The sequence below is a fragment of the Anolis carolinensis genome, chromosome 1, assembly GCF_035594765.1.
Source record: "Anolis carolinensis isolate JA03-04 chromosome 1, rAnoCar3.1.pri, whole genome shotgun sequence".
NCBI lineage: Eukaryota > Metazoa > Chordata > Lepidosauria > Squamata > Dactyloidae > Anolis > Anolis carolinensis.
This window is the reverse complement of record NC_085841.1, coordinates 181,077,840-181,094,218: the sequence shown is the minus strand read 5'-3', so window position 1 is coordinate 181,094,218 and position 16,379 is coordinate 181,077,840. Positions and strand designations below refer to the sequence as shown.

The following is a 16,379-nucleotide window of genomic DNA, read 5'->3' as shown; positions in this document are numbered from 1 at the left end:
AAAATGATACCTCAAACCTAAGTGCATGGCCTTTTTATAAAAAATCGCAGGTACAAAGTGAGGGCAGCTACACAAAAGAAAGGCTAGAAAACTCAATTATAGAAGAAAAGCACGAGTAATGAATATTTCATTTTGATCAGATAAAAGTTAACCTCTGTGATTGTAACAGAAAGAAACTTAAAATTAATTAATGTATTGATTAAATTAGATATGTTTTAACACAAAAGGATAATTTTACATTATTTTTAACTAAAGCAATTGAGTTTAAGTTGGGATTTGAGCATTAACAAGTCCAGACAAGTTAATTTTTATATGTTAATTAAATGGGATAGATTCCTAAAGACTGAAAAGGAGTCACATTTCCCTTTATTTTTCACCCAAAGCCTAGTTCTTTTGGATTTTTGAAAACCTACTTATTGGTTTTTCTAAAGGATTCTGAAATTACAATGCTTCAGTTGCAAGACTCAAGTCACTTACTCAAGAGTAGCTCTGATGGGAAGAAATATCTTAATGGTATTTAAAGTTAACCTTCTCAGTAGCCCCATCTCTACAAATAATAAAGGTTCCCTATTCCTGAAATCAGACTTTTCCTTTTGTCTCTATAATCTGGACAACTTCAGAAAAGGGAGATCAAGCGATGAGCCTATAAAGCAGGAAGAAAGGGGAAGCAAGGGAGTGAATCTTAAATCGGGCTTTCAAAACTTCATGCAGCTATTTTTCTTCTCACCAAATCTCAAAAGATTTATGGGATGGGGTAAAGAAATACATGGGGTCACTATAAGTCAACAGCCAACTTGAAGGTGTGCACGCACACACACAAGTAAGGATGGCACTTTTCAACTTCATTCTGGTGCAAGAATCTAATTTATATATAAAGAGCAATTTATCATAAACATGAGAATCAACTTTCCCTCGTTCCAATGTAAGTGTTGCTAAATGATATTATCCAAGCTTATTAACAATTAACTAAACACACCAGCTCTTGTCTATTAACGTTCATATCTTTCTTCTATGATAAGGCATACGAGATAGCAGATAATACAACATACAGGTAAAAACCAAGGAACTGGCACTGGCTAGGCAATGTATCACTTTGGAGAAATACCTTTAATACCAGTATCTCAGTTATTAATTATCATTATCATTTATTTATATAGTGCCATTAAATGTACATTAATACTTGTAAGATCTGATCATTATAGCCCTTTCCTGTCTTCTTTTCTATTCTGATTGCTTTGTACTTGATCTGATAACCTCTCATTTAAAAAATTAATTAGAAATAGGGGATATCTACCTGGGAGACTCACATTTAAATGCCCCATTCAGCCACAACCATGACTGGGTGGCCTTACCCATGTGGTGAAGATAAACCCAAAGGTTCATGTGCCATACAGTGAGTTCTAGGCTTATGCATTCAGAGTAAACCTTGACCTGTTTTGTGTCCCGGCTTTCAGCGGGGGCCTTGATCAATTTTTGGGAGCCTCCCGAAATCTGGAGAGCAGATATCTGTTTGGAAGCTGAAAGATCTATTTTCTATTGGCCGATTATGGGGGGGGGGGGGTTCCCAGGCTCCCCAGGCTCCCCTTCCCATCCTTTTAGGCATTTAAACTGTTCTACTCTAGAAGGGGAGGCGCTCGGCTGTAGGCAGGTGCCACGCTTTATCTCCCGGGCCTGCACTCCACATGCACTCTCTTTCCAAAGCATTTAAAGGAGAGGAGGCAAGCAAGTTTTCAAAGCTGTTTCTTACTTTAGAGGAGATAAGTGCATGCCAGCTGCCATGCACACTTTCCATTCCAAGGCATTTAAAGGAGGCAAGTAAGTTCTTAAAGCTGTTTCTTACTTTAGAGAAGGTGCTCAGCTGCAAGCAGGTGCATGTGCACACCAGCAACCACACACTCTTCCAAGGCTTTTCAAGGAGGCTTCCCACTTCCAGATAAGGAAAAGCAATGACCTCCTGGAAGAGGAGAGGCAACTGGTAGTAGTTTTCATAGAATGGGGTTTTTCTTTTTGTTTGTTGGGGAATTAATAGAAAAGATTAAACTGTGATGCCAGAAAGGAGGCTTCCTTTTTCTTTCATGTCAAGCTGATTCTCATAGGGGGAGGGACCTTCTTGTTACATGCTCCTGAAAGAATGAAAATAATGAAAGAACGGATGAAATGGAGAGAAACAGTTTGTGCACACAACTCTAGTGAGTTCTTTAAAGGAAAATCAAGATATAACTATAGATAAATAGATGCATATAATAATATAATGTTGTGAGCAACATAAATAAAGTACTGAGCAAAATTTACATTAACATTCAATAATGGGAGATTGTGAAATTGAAAATTTGGGAGAGGGAGTTTCTCACATTTCCTTATTGAGGATGAGGGGAATGTGCTGAAAGAACTATTAATAACACTTTCCAGAGTCAGCCATGTATTTCTCCACAGCCATTTGCCAATATACTAATTAAATGCATAAAGCTCTAACCATTGTGACCATTAATATAGATCCACAGTACTGCAAATATATGCCCAAAGAGAAAAAACAGATGACTGCTGAATTCCTTGCAAATATGTACAAATGTATAGATATTAGATTGATGGATAATAGAGATATCCTTGACAAAAGATATGAAATCTAAATCATTTTAATTAGTCAGCTATAATTAATCAATCATCCAAATAAATAAACTTTTCTTTTAATGATATTCTGGAGCTAATAGCTTAAAACAAATAACAGCTCGTTTTGGATCATTAAGCAAAAAAATCCTACCCAATTACTGATTGTGTGGCATTTAGAATGATAGATTATGGAGCAGAAAATTGAATTATAAATAGGTATTGCTATTTCTGCTTAGTGGTGACATAAAATCTGTTGAAGTCCCAAACTCTTGAAGTCAATGCCTTTGGGAGGTGGGGGGGGGGGTGTATTATGATAATGTCAAATTACACGAAATAAAACTAGAATATAACTACCACAAAAGTTTAGTGGAAATTTTCTTGAAGGGATGAGAATCTGAATTATACCAGTTTAGCACATGCACAATGGCAGTCTTCTTGGAAACCTCAAGGGGTAGTTTAAAATCAGATATGGAATATACACACTTGGCACCATTTTCAGCTCACCGGAAAAGGTAAAGCAATAATCCATCAAAAAATGAGTGATTCTTAAACACACTTCATTCCATTAAGAGTTAAGTTCACTCAAGTGTGTCTTTTAACTGTTTTATGCACTGTTTTATATTGATTTGTATGGGCATCGAATTGTTGCCATTATTGTAAGTCGCCCTGAGTCCCTTTGGGTGAGAAGGGCGGGATATAAATGTGAGAACTAAATAAATCTTGGTGTACTTCCTATGCTTGTAAAGATCATTTAAAATAAGCAAACTTGCCAAGCTACATGCTTTTAACTGGTACACAAAGTACACATGATAATTTAGACTAAGATTAATTTGATTAAAATCAGGCATACACATCTATGATGCTGGCTTTATTTCTTCGATTCTAGAGATCCTTGGACCATTGTGTTAAAAAATCATTTAGCAAAACATTACTTTTTATTTGTACATTTACTCTGCGATCAAAACCTTGTGTTATTTCTCCACTTCAGTCCTACAGTCAACAATAGGAACTTGAATTTATATTCAGCAGTGCATTATTTTGCACTTCCTTCAACATCTTTCAAAAATATCTATGTTGAGTATTCATTTAGGTCCAAAGTTCAATCACCAGCATTTCCAGCACTGTACAGTGACATTTTCAAAGGTAGGTGATATGCTCAAAATACAAACAGTGGCTTTTAGAAGTTGCTTCTGGCAAAGTTAATAATATTTTGATTTGTAACCCAAGCCATTTACAATTGTTATTTTTTCCCCTGAAGAAATGACAGACAATGTTGCTATCCTAAAATGACAAAGTAAAATACACTCATGTTTTCTCACAGAAAGATAGATAGAAATGAAAGATTTAATGGTATTTCCTAGCCTAGGCAAAACCAGGCTTTAATCATTTCAAGGAGAAAAGTGTCAAAACTTGTTTAAAAATATTCCTTTCCAATGATTTCTTAGACTGTTTTGGACTAAAAGATTATATTACCTGGACTGAAATAATATTACTTCGATTGAAAAATAATTATTGAGATTTTTTCCACAAATGATAAGAATACAGTATTAAACTTGCTACAAGGGCATATGCAGCAACACCAAATCGAAGTTTTCTTATACAACATCCATATATTTATTTTTTAGAACCAAAACAATGGATTCTTGATTATGTAAAATTCTAGATCTGTGCTAGTTATAATAATTTTTGAAATTCCTTAAGCGCCTTCAAGAGATGGCGGTGTGTGACTGTAGTCATGCATGTTGCTTCTTGAATTACAACTGCCAGTGGCACAGCCACTGGACAGGTTGACTAGGGATTTCAAAAGTTGCATTCAAAAACAGGAACTTGTTCGAGCTCTGGATTTGAATGTACAAGTTTAGATTGCACTCTGCATGATCAGAAACACCCTCTCACTCACATATAGCATTCCTCTTCCTTGCCTTCTGTATGGTCATCTGAATACCCTCATATGTAGGATTACTTAACATTGACTATGTGATCAACAGGAACAGCCTTACATGTATACTCTTAAATAAGCCTTAAGTGTATACGACATTTGAATAGATGAAACAGTTCCTTCTAATAAGAAAATACCAGAAGTTATTGTCCACAAACATGAAGGAAGGAAGGGAAAGGAAAGGGGCGTGGAAACATGACATCTTTACCAAGGTTCTACCTACTGTTTCTTTTGTGGAACTTTTAACAGAGATGCAAGGGAGCAATCCTCACAAAATCAGATTCTAAGTTTTAAAAATATCACAAAAAACTAGTGATATGTAATCAAATGCTTTAAAGTAGCATTCATTTTTATTGACTATGTTGGTTAGCATGTGTTATTTGGTCAGAATGTGAATAATCTATGTTTCAATCACACTGAGTTCCTCTGAATCCTAAATTTCATTGACTTGGCTTTTTCGTATCTGTCAAGCCTTCTTGCAAGAAACTGTGCACTTCATCTTGAACATTCACATGTCTGAAGGATGCAAAGGGCACTTTCCATAGATCACATGGGCACAGACAATTCAGTCCTTAAAATCTAAATATCTAACATAAATGCATCAAGCAAATGGAGAAATCTACAGAACAGGACAAATAGAGAAAGCAGTATTAAAATTAACAATTTTCAGTGTATTTCAGTCTTGCAATCCATTACCAAGCAAGACCGAAAGAAAACTTATAGAAAACCTTTCATGTCCTTGTTCCTTTATCTAATGGTATATGTAACACCCATCTTTTTCCTGTTCCTTTCTAAGTTTGTTCCTTCCTGAACTTAGCTTCAAATTTCACAATAGCTTCTAGCTAGTGAGCAGGAAAAGTTTTTTGCAGCAACAATATATTCGTGTGCGTCCTACATTATGGTGGAAATCTATTTTGAAGTGGTTGGTTTTGGGAAATTGTCTCTGGAGGAAAGGCGGCATATAATAAATTAAATAAACTGATGAGAGATTAGGAACAATACAGTCACCACAGACCTATGAAAAACACATTGCACATAAACAGATAAGCGTCTGAATATTGAGATCTCTAATCATCAAAATGTATCACTATTCGCTGAAATAGAAGAAAGGAAAACTATAGGAAGGGAAATGTTAACAGCTGGTTATTCATGTAATGCTGATTTCTATAGGTCTTGCTATATACCTGAAACCAAACCTTTGGTCCTCCAGATGTTTTGAATTTCAGCTTCCACAATTCCTGGCAAGCTGGCTGGGATTTTTGGAAGTTGTAGTCCATAACATCTGGTGGACCAAGGGTTGAGAAGCATTTCCTTAAATTGAATGCTGTTCTTGTCACCCAACAGTTTACCATGCGGTTTGGAGATATATCTCGACTTCCTTTTAAAAAAAAATACCATGGACTTTTAGCAAAAGGAGAACAAGGTCATTTACTTGCCTCCCATTTTCCTTTTCTCATTAAGAATACAGTGGACCTTTCACTTCCAATTTCTCCTCCTTTGTATTGAATTTATGAGTACATATTTATATTCATAAAGGTTATATGAAAGTCAACATTTGAAATGTAAGTCTTTAAGTATTTATGTTAAAATGTAAAGGTCTTCCAAGAGAAATGTCCCAGGACAGCAACAACAGCCTAGTAGAGTCAAACCATGCCATCCACTCCCAGCAACTTTTCCTTTGGGAAATAAGGGGGGGGGGAGTAGATGTTTATACTATGGTTAAATGTCAAAGCTATTAATACAAGTAGCTATTAAGGTGTGTTATGATATATACAAAGGCCTTAGTCATGCACTTATTTAATTACTTATTGACTCCCATACCCATGTGGAGACCTGGAGAGGGTGGCTGAAAGTTAGTACCAGAGATTCACAGTTCCTTCTAAAATTTCAAAGTATTGATCTCTGTGTGCAAAGGCTCCAGAGCTCCACTAATGACTTAACCAATCCTGTGAAATGTCTTAATGAAGTCCCTACAGTAAAACGGCAGTAAATTCCTATTTTTAAAATAAATAAATAAATAAATAGAATAACTCACCTTCACAGAAAAAGCTGATTTGAAAAAAAAGCATTTTGGGAGAGTAGAACTCCCTGAAGATTGCAGAAGGTAAAGTCAGCTCCAGCCTTCACTGCAAAAAACAACCACTACTCCCTTTGTACAAATGTTTATCTTCTATGGTATTCCAGTAATCCATCATTTTTATTGTAGGAATAATGGAAAGTTAGATTAATGGGACCCATATCTCTCATTTAAAAAAAAGAACAAAATAGTTCAGATAACCTGTTTATTCCTGTGGGACTTCCCTCCTGGAGGTGACCTGAGATTAGCTTCCCAATAATGGATCTGTTCTACCCTTCAGAGTCCCAGTTCTGAGACACTATCTGTTAATCTTACATGGGGACACTCACCTCACTTGGAGTGTGTGCCCTATTGCCCAGTTCCCCAGAGTAGCTTTATTTTAATGAAGCAAAATCCTATACATGTTCAGAATAAGTGGACATAGTTCTAGAAATGACTTCCATTTTAATTTTTGGTACTGTTCCATTATTCAGGCAGAGGCCACAAGGGGGTGCTAGAGAGAGAAAGATGGTCTGTTTTACAGAGGGGATTTGAAGGAGGAAAACCACCACCACCCCCGTTTTGACTGGTTATCCCCCCTCCCCACTTCCCATGTCATAAATGAGGGTTGTTTCCACGATAGGGACATGAGTGGGGGAAATAATAGGAAAACAGGGGGAAATGGTTTTCCTCCTTCAACCCACCCTCCACCCCCATAAAATGGACTATCTTTCTCTCTCTAGCACCCCCTTTTGGCCTCACCTGGATAATGGAACAGTACCTAATTTTTAAAAGAAAAAATTGTGAATGTGCCCTGACAATAGGCTCAAATACTCCAGCTGCTTGTCTCTATTATATCTTAATTCAGGCAGACTCCCCGCCATCGTCCCTCCAGGTCTTTAACTTTGAAAGGCTAACAAAAATATGAAGTTTAAAAATCCCTTTTCTGATTGAATTTCTGCTTCCTCCTCACCATGTAACCCCCTTTTATTTAAACTGCTGCTGCTTCATGACCTTGAATCTATCAGAGTTAGAATCATTTGACAAATGAGTCTCAAAGAACAAATTTACAAATGAATCCTGAAGTAGCAAAATGACCGCTGCATAAGATGACTTGCTCTCCCAAATATTTACCAAGCTGTTTGATTAATTTAATTCCTCTTAGCAAAGTCCTGCTGATGGGATAGAGAGCAAAGAAATGGAACTAAGGAAATATTCCTTTCCCAGTGCAAGAGATGTGCCCCTTCATCCCAGAAAAGGCTCTCATATATATCTCTCTTAGAGCTGGAGAAGGTTGCACGCCTTGGATTTAAGAAAGACTGCAAGGTGTTGCCACATTTCTTTATACTTGTCTCCTTCTGCAGCTAAAGATATAATGCTGTAAGGCTGGCACCTCCTTTTCTAGATAAGATCCTGAACATGGGAAGCTACTTCACATTGAGTCAACTAATTTTGCCCAGTGCTGCCTAACAGAGGTGTATGCAGTATTTGTTCCATTGTTTTATTTGGGTAATTGTTTCATACCATCCATTTGGATGGAACAAAATGAAAGACCCCATTTTCAGATGAAACAAAAGGTGAAAAGAAAGTGAAAGTTGCACGGTTTCCATTTCTTTGTTTGGTTTTCAAGCCGCATGACTTTCCTCACACGGCCCAGGGAGTTCTTCCGCATGCGTCAGAGGAGGAGGAGATGTTTAGAGCTTTTGGCCAATCAGAAGACAAGGAAACTGTGACATTGCCAGGGTATTTAGTGGAGTGCTCACCCCCAAACTTCCCATTGTGGGTGCGTCCTTTGCTGATGCTGGCTGGCTGCCTGGCTGGCTTGCTGCTGTTAGCTCAGCTCACTCAGCCTCTCTGTGCTAGTGTGCTTGCTTGCTGCCTTGTTGCCTTGCTTCCTGCCTTGCCTTCCTTCCTTGCCTTGCTGCCAGGGGAAAGAGATTTGCTTGTATTTTATTTTTTCCCAACCTTGGCTGCTTGGCTTCTATTTTTTATTCTTTCTTTGAAGGGAAGGGGGCTGGGATTTTGAAGGGGTGGGGTAGGGTGAGTTTGGTTGGGGAACACATGCAGGGCTTCAGGGGTGAGGGCAAGAAGGGGATCTCTGTAGCTTCTATTTGCTGTATTGTAATATTTTTAGATCTTTAAATCTTTTATTCTCAATTCTTTTTCTCCCTGTGGGTAGTATTGGGTTTTTAAAAAACAAATATTTTTCAGTGGAAAGAAATTGTTGGGCTTCTACCTTCTCCATTTAGAAAACTTTTTAAAAGTTCATGGGCTAAAAGGGGTTGATATGCCATCCATGTATGGCAATTTTCATCCCTCTAGCCCTAAAACTGAGGAGAGGGTGAACCTTGGAAGCCTTCCCATTGGCGCCAATGGTCCGAAAATTTTTGTTCTTTCAGATGCGGGACAAAACTCCCATTCCGATAGGTGCCCTATTTTCAGAAGCAGCAAACAAATTGAAAATGGGGCAAAACCAATGAAACAAACAAAACGGATAGTGATTCCATACAAATGCACAAGACTGTGTTTAATCTAATTATGCATGTTCTCCAAAGACCTTGGTCTTTTGAGCCCCTGCTACCTAAACTTTGGTTGCAGAAAGATTTTCACTCTGTGATGAATGTACTCTGCCTCAAAGCTAAATTTCTCATGACCCCTTTTCTCTGGTGGCCATTCACACAGGTATGCCGTAGGCTATATTTCAGAGGAAGGAGCTGGCAAAACCATCTCTGATATTGTTTTCCTAAGAAAACCCTAACAAAATTCATGGGGCCAACATAAGTTAACAGACAACTTGAAAGTGTGCATGCATATACACCTACACATTCCTTCTACAAGTGCAAATGTTTCAATGAAATGGCATTTTATTATCCCTTAATTCTAATACTGTGTCAGTACAGTATTTCAAATTTTCCTGGACATTGTATGAAAAAGTATAAATAGAAACCACTGGCTGGTATCAGTGCTATCACAGCCGTCATGAATACAAATCACCCCAGACCCTCCTAATACACATATAGACTTTTTACCCTTAAGCGGAATGCAACATTTAAGAGCATGTTCTTTTCAGTATTTTAGCAAAGCAAGAATCCTACCTATCTATTCCTTTGTTAATAGCCCACTGGCAAAGGTAAGATGGATGAGGCCATAAAAATGAAGAAGTTACATGTAACTTCATAATGTGGGCAGAATTAATCCACAAAAGGAGTAAGCACCTAGTTCTTTTAAGCATTTGTACGTTATTAGCAATGAATTATCAGAAATGAATTCACGCTCAATCCTGCATCCAGTGTGCCTAAATGGATGGTGTACTGGACCTGGATAAAAGGAGACAATTTCTCAAATTCTGAATTTGTTATGAGTCTCTTGCTTTCTCGTTCTCTCACTCTAATGCATTATATATAGGTGTGAGTTATAGCCACATTATGGCTATTTAGTAATTATTTAGCTGACATTTCCCCCACTATAATGCTGAGATAATCAAAATAGTTCCCTTGTTCCCTTGGAGTTCAAACTCCAAATCATTACTTGAAGAAACTGTTTTTCGCAGAGGACTGCAATTTGAGTCCCCCTGATTTCCTACATTCTGAAATTCCTTTTATACAATTCAGATTCACATAATGACATCCTAGTATTGTAAGGAAGAGCTTTAATTTGTAATGGAAAAATTGCAAAAGTGGCTACGTTTTTCCTAGAAAACATGCCACCATTTAAGAACTTTGACTGTTAACACTGAACAAGTAAATGCTTGCAGTAAGAATGACATAAAGAAGTTCTCTCACATGTGTTCAGTCACAAACTGGGGTCAAAATGTTAGATAGTGTATGATGGGGATATTTGTATTTCTATAACTCAAACACTCTTCTCAGGATTATTCTATCTGGTGTAATTGATATGTTTCCTAAGTTAAATATTAATTTTTAGTAGAATTTTTGGCATCTTCCTACTATAGATTCTAGGGTTTACAGGCTTAATACATGAAATCACATTAGAGAATTTGGATGTGTGTGTGTGTGTGTGTGTGTGTGTGTGTGTGTGTGTGTGTGTGTGTGTGCATCTATGGTTTCTACATCTGCAAAAAATAATTCTAACATGTTAAAGCACACTTTTTGAAATTTTTATTAACTTTACAGCAAGGTCATTTTGTCTAACAGCTGAAAGTAGGAGAGAAAAAATTAGCATAGTCTTGCAAGTGCCAAACAGACTGCATAACAGTTTTGCACTTAAAATAAACTATCAACACATAACAAGCATAAATAGTTTTCTCAACAATGAGTATCATACACATTCTTGTGCCTACTCACTTCTGTTCTAGCTAGGGCTGCATTCTCTGTGCTCTCTTGAAGGACATTAGCCACAGAAACAAAACCTGCTTGATCACTGGTAAGTAACAAACAAACAAATGTGGGAGGGTTTCTGGATGGCAGGGCCAAGATCCCATTGCAAATTTACTGGTAGGAAAAGCTCCATCACTGCTTCTAAGAGGCAGCCAGTTCTCTTCCTTAGACAACCACCCTAGGTCTGCAACAACACATCCTTGTCTCCTGTCCCTAATAATCCACACCAGTCAACCTCTGCTCAGAATCTCAGCCTTCCAATGCAGATAGAGATAGGAAATTTATTTCTCCCTGGAGTAGCTAGCATGGCTTCTCCCACAAGTGAATGTATTCAATTGGATCCTTGACTAGGCAGGAGTATTGCAATATGCATTGAGATCTCAGGACGTACCAGCTGAATAGTGACAGAGTATGAATCTTGACCAAATTAGGGAGGAAACTGAGGAATGACTGAGCCCAGAACTCCTGATGTCATGATAAGAGGTGTGACAGTCCCATCTCCATTTCAAGAAAGAAGTGTGTCAACAAGAGGCGCAAATGCAATTTGTTCTGTGGTCTTAACATTGGCAGCTGGTAGGTTCCATGTCATTGAATCCACTATGGGTTTTTTACTAATTTTAAGTGAGCTATCCAAGATGGGTATCAGCACATTGAATACTTCCATTAAAGCTTGGAATACAACACGGAAGGAACTGAACACTCAGACATGGAAACCAAGCACTTCCACTGTTTATACCAGTGTTTCTAGATAAAATGAAGACTTTTGAATCAAAAGGGATGGGATTGGGGATATGAAAGTAAGGCAATGGGGGGAAATCCTTAAATGTCCAATGGGTTTCATGAAGCTAGCTAGATGTCCAAGTGAGAAAGGGAATTATTATCCTAGAATGGCCTATCTTTACTACTATATTAAACACAATTTGAAGAGAAGTCCAGTCGCTATATATCATATATTTAATTCAATTCAGAAATATATATTTTATATCAAATGGGCATTTCTCAAATTAAATGACTAGCTAATCTGCATTCCTTGCTGATAGCAAAACCTCAAATCACAGCTTCAAATGCTCCTATATAGGCTTCATTTCATATTTGGCATAAGCTTTCACTGCCATTTAGCTTGATTCTATATCTGTTCAAAGTGCCTGTTATATAACAGGATGATAAAAGACACATGTCATAAATCTCTTATTACAACAACTAAATGACATTTTTAAAAATAGAAAAATCCTAGAATATTCTACCTTGGTAAAAAGCAAAGTGCTATATAGTTTATTCTTTGTATAGTATTATAGCTATTAATCAGTTAAAATATATTTCAGTGGTCAAGAGTAACAACTGACAGATCTGGAGACAAAAGTTGTCCTCCGATAAACATTTCATGTTATCCATTTGCCCTTACCCTCCTCTCCATGTTTTTTTTATTTCTTAGATATCCCTTCAAAGCTGCAAGGAAGGCTTTGTTTATTGACTGTGTAGACCTCCTCGAAGATTTTGAAAATATATTTGAAAGTATGTGACCAGAAATTGTCAAAATAGTGTTTCTTAAGTACCAGTCAACCCCAGTGAAGAGAATCAGCAACTGATAAGGATCTTTACAGTTTAAGACATATTTTTCACAGAATTCACACACAGAGAGAGGGAGGGAACAAATTTAAATTAACTATGTTTTAGTTAAGAATTATATCTTCAACTGTGAATAGTCTAAACATACTGTGCAGTTCTCAAAAACTTTCTTAAAAATTGGGAGAAATTTGATAATTCTTAGGGACTGAAATTAGCAAAGATTACACCCTTATTCCTCCCTTCTTACTCCCACACATTTCTCTCTGTCTCTTCATTCTGCAGATGGAAGATGGGATCTGTTGGCACATGAGGTAATTATGACAACAACCTCCATACTCAAAAAAGTAGAAAAGAAGGTGTAATGATGTGAGGAATAACAGTTGCCCCAGAAATGCTCAGAAGCCAGTTCACCCAAACTGGCCAACTGGGAAGCAGAGCAATGGCTCTGAATACAATGAATGAAAAGTAAAAAGTGGGCCAGGATCCCATATGCTCTCTTAGAGCAATATGTGGGCTGCAGAAGGCATCAGGATGTGGCAATGCAAAGTTACACTGAGAAAAAAAGGTGTGTGAGGTTGAACAAGCTGGTTCCAATCCATTTAATTCTTTAATGTTTTTCTTTGAAGGCTACTTGTAGCCTAGAGATCACGTGAGAGGCATTTGAAAATCCTTCTTGCAGAATGGGTATTTCAAAGGAGTGATCTCATAATGCCTTGGTTACATGGGCTAAGTAAACAGGTGTTCAAAGTTGACCTTTGGAGGGAAGCATGAAGCTTCCTTGTGTAGCCATCACTTTCATTGCTTCCTTTCTGCTTGTGTAAAGAAACCTTTTATTCCTCCTTGTGTTGCTATTGTTCAACTCCGCATATTATATCTGGTTGCACTAGCAGTTTTCAACTACAGATTACTGGCCATGTATTTCTGGAATGCTTTCCATGACAAATTTCATTTCATTTTTTCACAGTGCTGGTCTATTAAACATTATGTGTTGTCTGGTTTCAAGTTGTTTCCAACTTATGGTAACCCTAAGAAAAACTTATCATATGTGTTTCTGAGTCAGAGAGTATGTGACCTACCAAAAGTCACCCATTGGGTTTCTATGGCTGAAAAGGAGTTCAAGCCCTGGTCTCCAGAGTTTTAGTCCAGAAACCAAATCAGTACATCATTCTGTTTCCATACTACTAAACATAACACTGTCTGAAGAAGTATTATAGAGTTTGGAGACCATCACCAGAAAATACTGCATCACTGAAAAGACAGGCATCAATTATATTTCTTTAGTGAAGGTTTCAGAAAAATCAGTGATGTCATAAATGAAACATAACACTTCTTAAAGTATTTTGAATGTTCTTTTTAACTAAAATGGAGAGCATTGGCAGGGACTGAGATTCTACAAAATTTCTATACATGGATGTTATGTCTTCACCAAGTACCAATTTAATGCCACTGTTTGTTAGGAAGTGTAGGAGACATTAAAATATTCTTCATCAGTGTTAACTTTTGCAGTCAGCTACCTACTGATTACAAAGGTCCACCACAGGTGTAACTCAAGGCATTGTTTAACCCAGTTTCACTGATTAACAATCTACAGGGGTAAAAAATTGTGCCATTTTTTTTGTACTGCTGATAATGTTGTCAGAATAAATTTATCTTTTAGTGGTGGCTTTCAATTATTTGGCATCAGACTAGATATAATACTTTTTCAATACTTTCTAGATGTAATTATAAAAAAGTCAGAGTCAACTATTGGGGAAATTATTATATCCTGTTTTTTCAGGCTGCCTATGTAAACAGGCTCAAGTGTTTGATTATCAACTACAATTTGCAACATCTTCATAAATGTTTCTGTGTATAAATTCTGGAAGATTCTTATAACAGTCTTGCTGAGAATCATAATGCACATCTATTTTGGAAATTGAAGTCCGTAGCTGAGATTTTAAGGTCATCAAATGAGACAATGGAAACAGTGAAATTTGAGCTAGGACCAATTTCAGCTCTGTCTCCATCACTACACCATGGAGAAAGGGGAGAAGAAGTGGCATACGACAAGTAAATCAGCCCATCTGATGAGGTCGTCTTCTCTCTCTTGTTTCTTCATATAGATACACAGAAGATGACCTGAGGCAAACAGTTCCCCTGCATTTAACAGATGTTGGCATGTTAACCTCTTCTCTCTTTTACTATCCATGACAATTTTTATGATTCGAAATTCCACATTCTATGTAGCACTAAGAAAATTGACTTTTAGAAGCACGTTTCCCAGAACCCCCAAACTTGCATAGTTACTGGTGATGCTGATTTGGAGATTCTGGAAGCTGTGTTCCCTCAAAGTAACCTTTCCAGTTTTGCTTCTGTTAAACTATGGTGACCAAATGCAACATTTGCCAAAGTCTCAGTTCACCATTGAGATATCACCTAAGATTCCATCCACTTTCCTTCTTGAAGGAATTTGCAATGTTTCCTGCATCATGGAGGTCAGCAGCCTTATTATTAAAACTACAGGTCTTTAAAGTTCTCTTTTATACTGGTTTGCCTTAAAGAGAAATAATACAGATGAGCAGTAAGTGTTAAAAATGAACAATGGTGTTCTAATCTGCAAAACCTTATTCCACAGCATCTATCCGTTGGGTAATTAACATGTCACAAGACTTCAGTTGTATTTGTTCTTATCAATCATGCTTGTATTAAAGGTTCTCTAATGTATTTAAGTTGCTGATTACAAAAGTAAAATAGCTAGCAACAAATCAGATTTCACCACGAATATCAGCTACATTGCCCAAAAGGCAGCATTGACCAACAGCAAAAGAGAATACATTACCACCACAACATCTCTGTAGCCTTAACTGTAAGCTGACTGCATGCTAAATTGAAAGAGACCTGGATACCGATTCAAATTTTTAAAATAATGTATTTTATTGTCTGAGTAGCTTAGAGGCTAACCTAATGATTGCTGTTTTGCTTATATGATGCTGAAACATCACAGCTGAAACATAAAAGCATTGGAATAATATGTTTCTCAGTTTGAAACCTATATCTTTGTTGTTGAGGGAAAGCAAATTGTTCAAAGCTAAATAAGACTAGCAGATTTAAATAAAGCTCCTAGTTTATGTCATTGTTTAAGTGCACACTTTAAAATCTTTGTTCCATATTGACAAGGCAAGGAAACATATAAATATATAAGACTTCACCAGCAGCTTAATGTTCTGCATAATATTTCTCATGAAGAAGATTGCATAGCAGGACTTATTACTGCAATAATTTGGGTGCATGGCTCACACATCTCCTCATTAGCCTATTGCTTCACATGAAGTGGAATTAGTCGTGTGATTTCTGTTGCCAGGAACAAAAAACAGTGATGTCATTGCAGTTACTTTAAGAGCATTGATGATAGGTTATAGACAAACCAAAGTTCATGCTTAAATTCAACCCTAACTTAACCATGGAAAGATACTTGAGAAAATTGGTCCTGCATGTCTAAGCCAAAGCTCAGTGGCCTGACTTAACAACACAATGGAGTTTTTCAACATGACAGGCAACAGGCATATTTATTTCACAATGCCATGTGCATTCCACACATACTCTACTTTCTCCCCATCATTAACCTCACTTGCAATTGACAGAAAAAACCTGTCAATAGCTGACAATCCCACAATATTCCCATCTTCTACCTTATGTGGTGGGTCTAATCTGCTTCTGTGTGAGCATGCCAACAGTAAAGTGATCTCAGAGGGTATCATTTTCCTCATTGCCCTTTCTTGCCCCTTAACTCTTGCTATTTCTGAATTATTTATTTAATATTTTTAGTAATTTGTCTTTTTTATGAATGCTTGCTGGAAATGCAAAATAAAAATATATATGGAGCAGCTGAAATACA

The 16,379-nt window shown here is 37.1% G+C and overlaps 1 protein-coding gene across 5 annotated transcripts in view; it reads right to left on the bottom strand.

The window, feature by feature from the left end:
• Nucleotides 1-16,379, bottom strand: part of erbb4 (erb-b2 receptor tyrosine kinase 4) — a 1,019,841-nt gene that overhangs the window by 871,333 nt on the left and 132,129 nt on the right. The window contains exon 1 of one of the 5 annotated variants that reach the window (XM_062969127.1): nucleotides 1-16,379. This exon is cut by the window's left edge and continues 36,036 nt beyond it. The exons of the other annotated variants lie outside the window; for them this stretch is intronic. The gene's annotated coding sequence lies outside the window, so the exon portion shown is untranslated. 5 annotated transcript variants of the gene reach the window in all.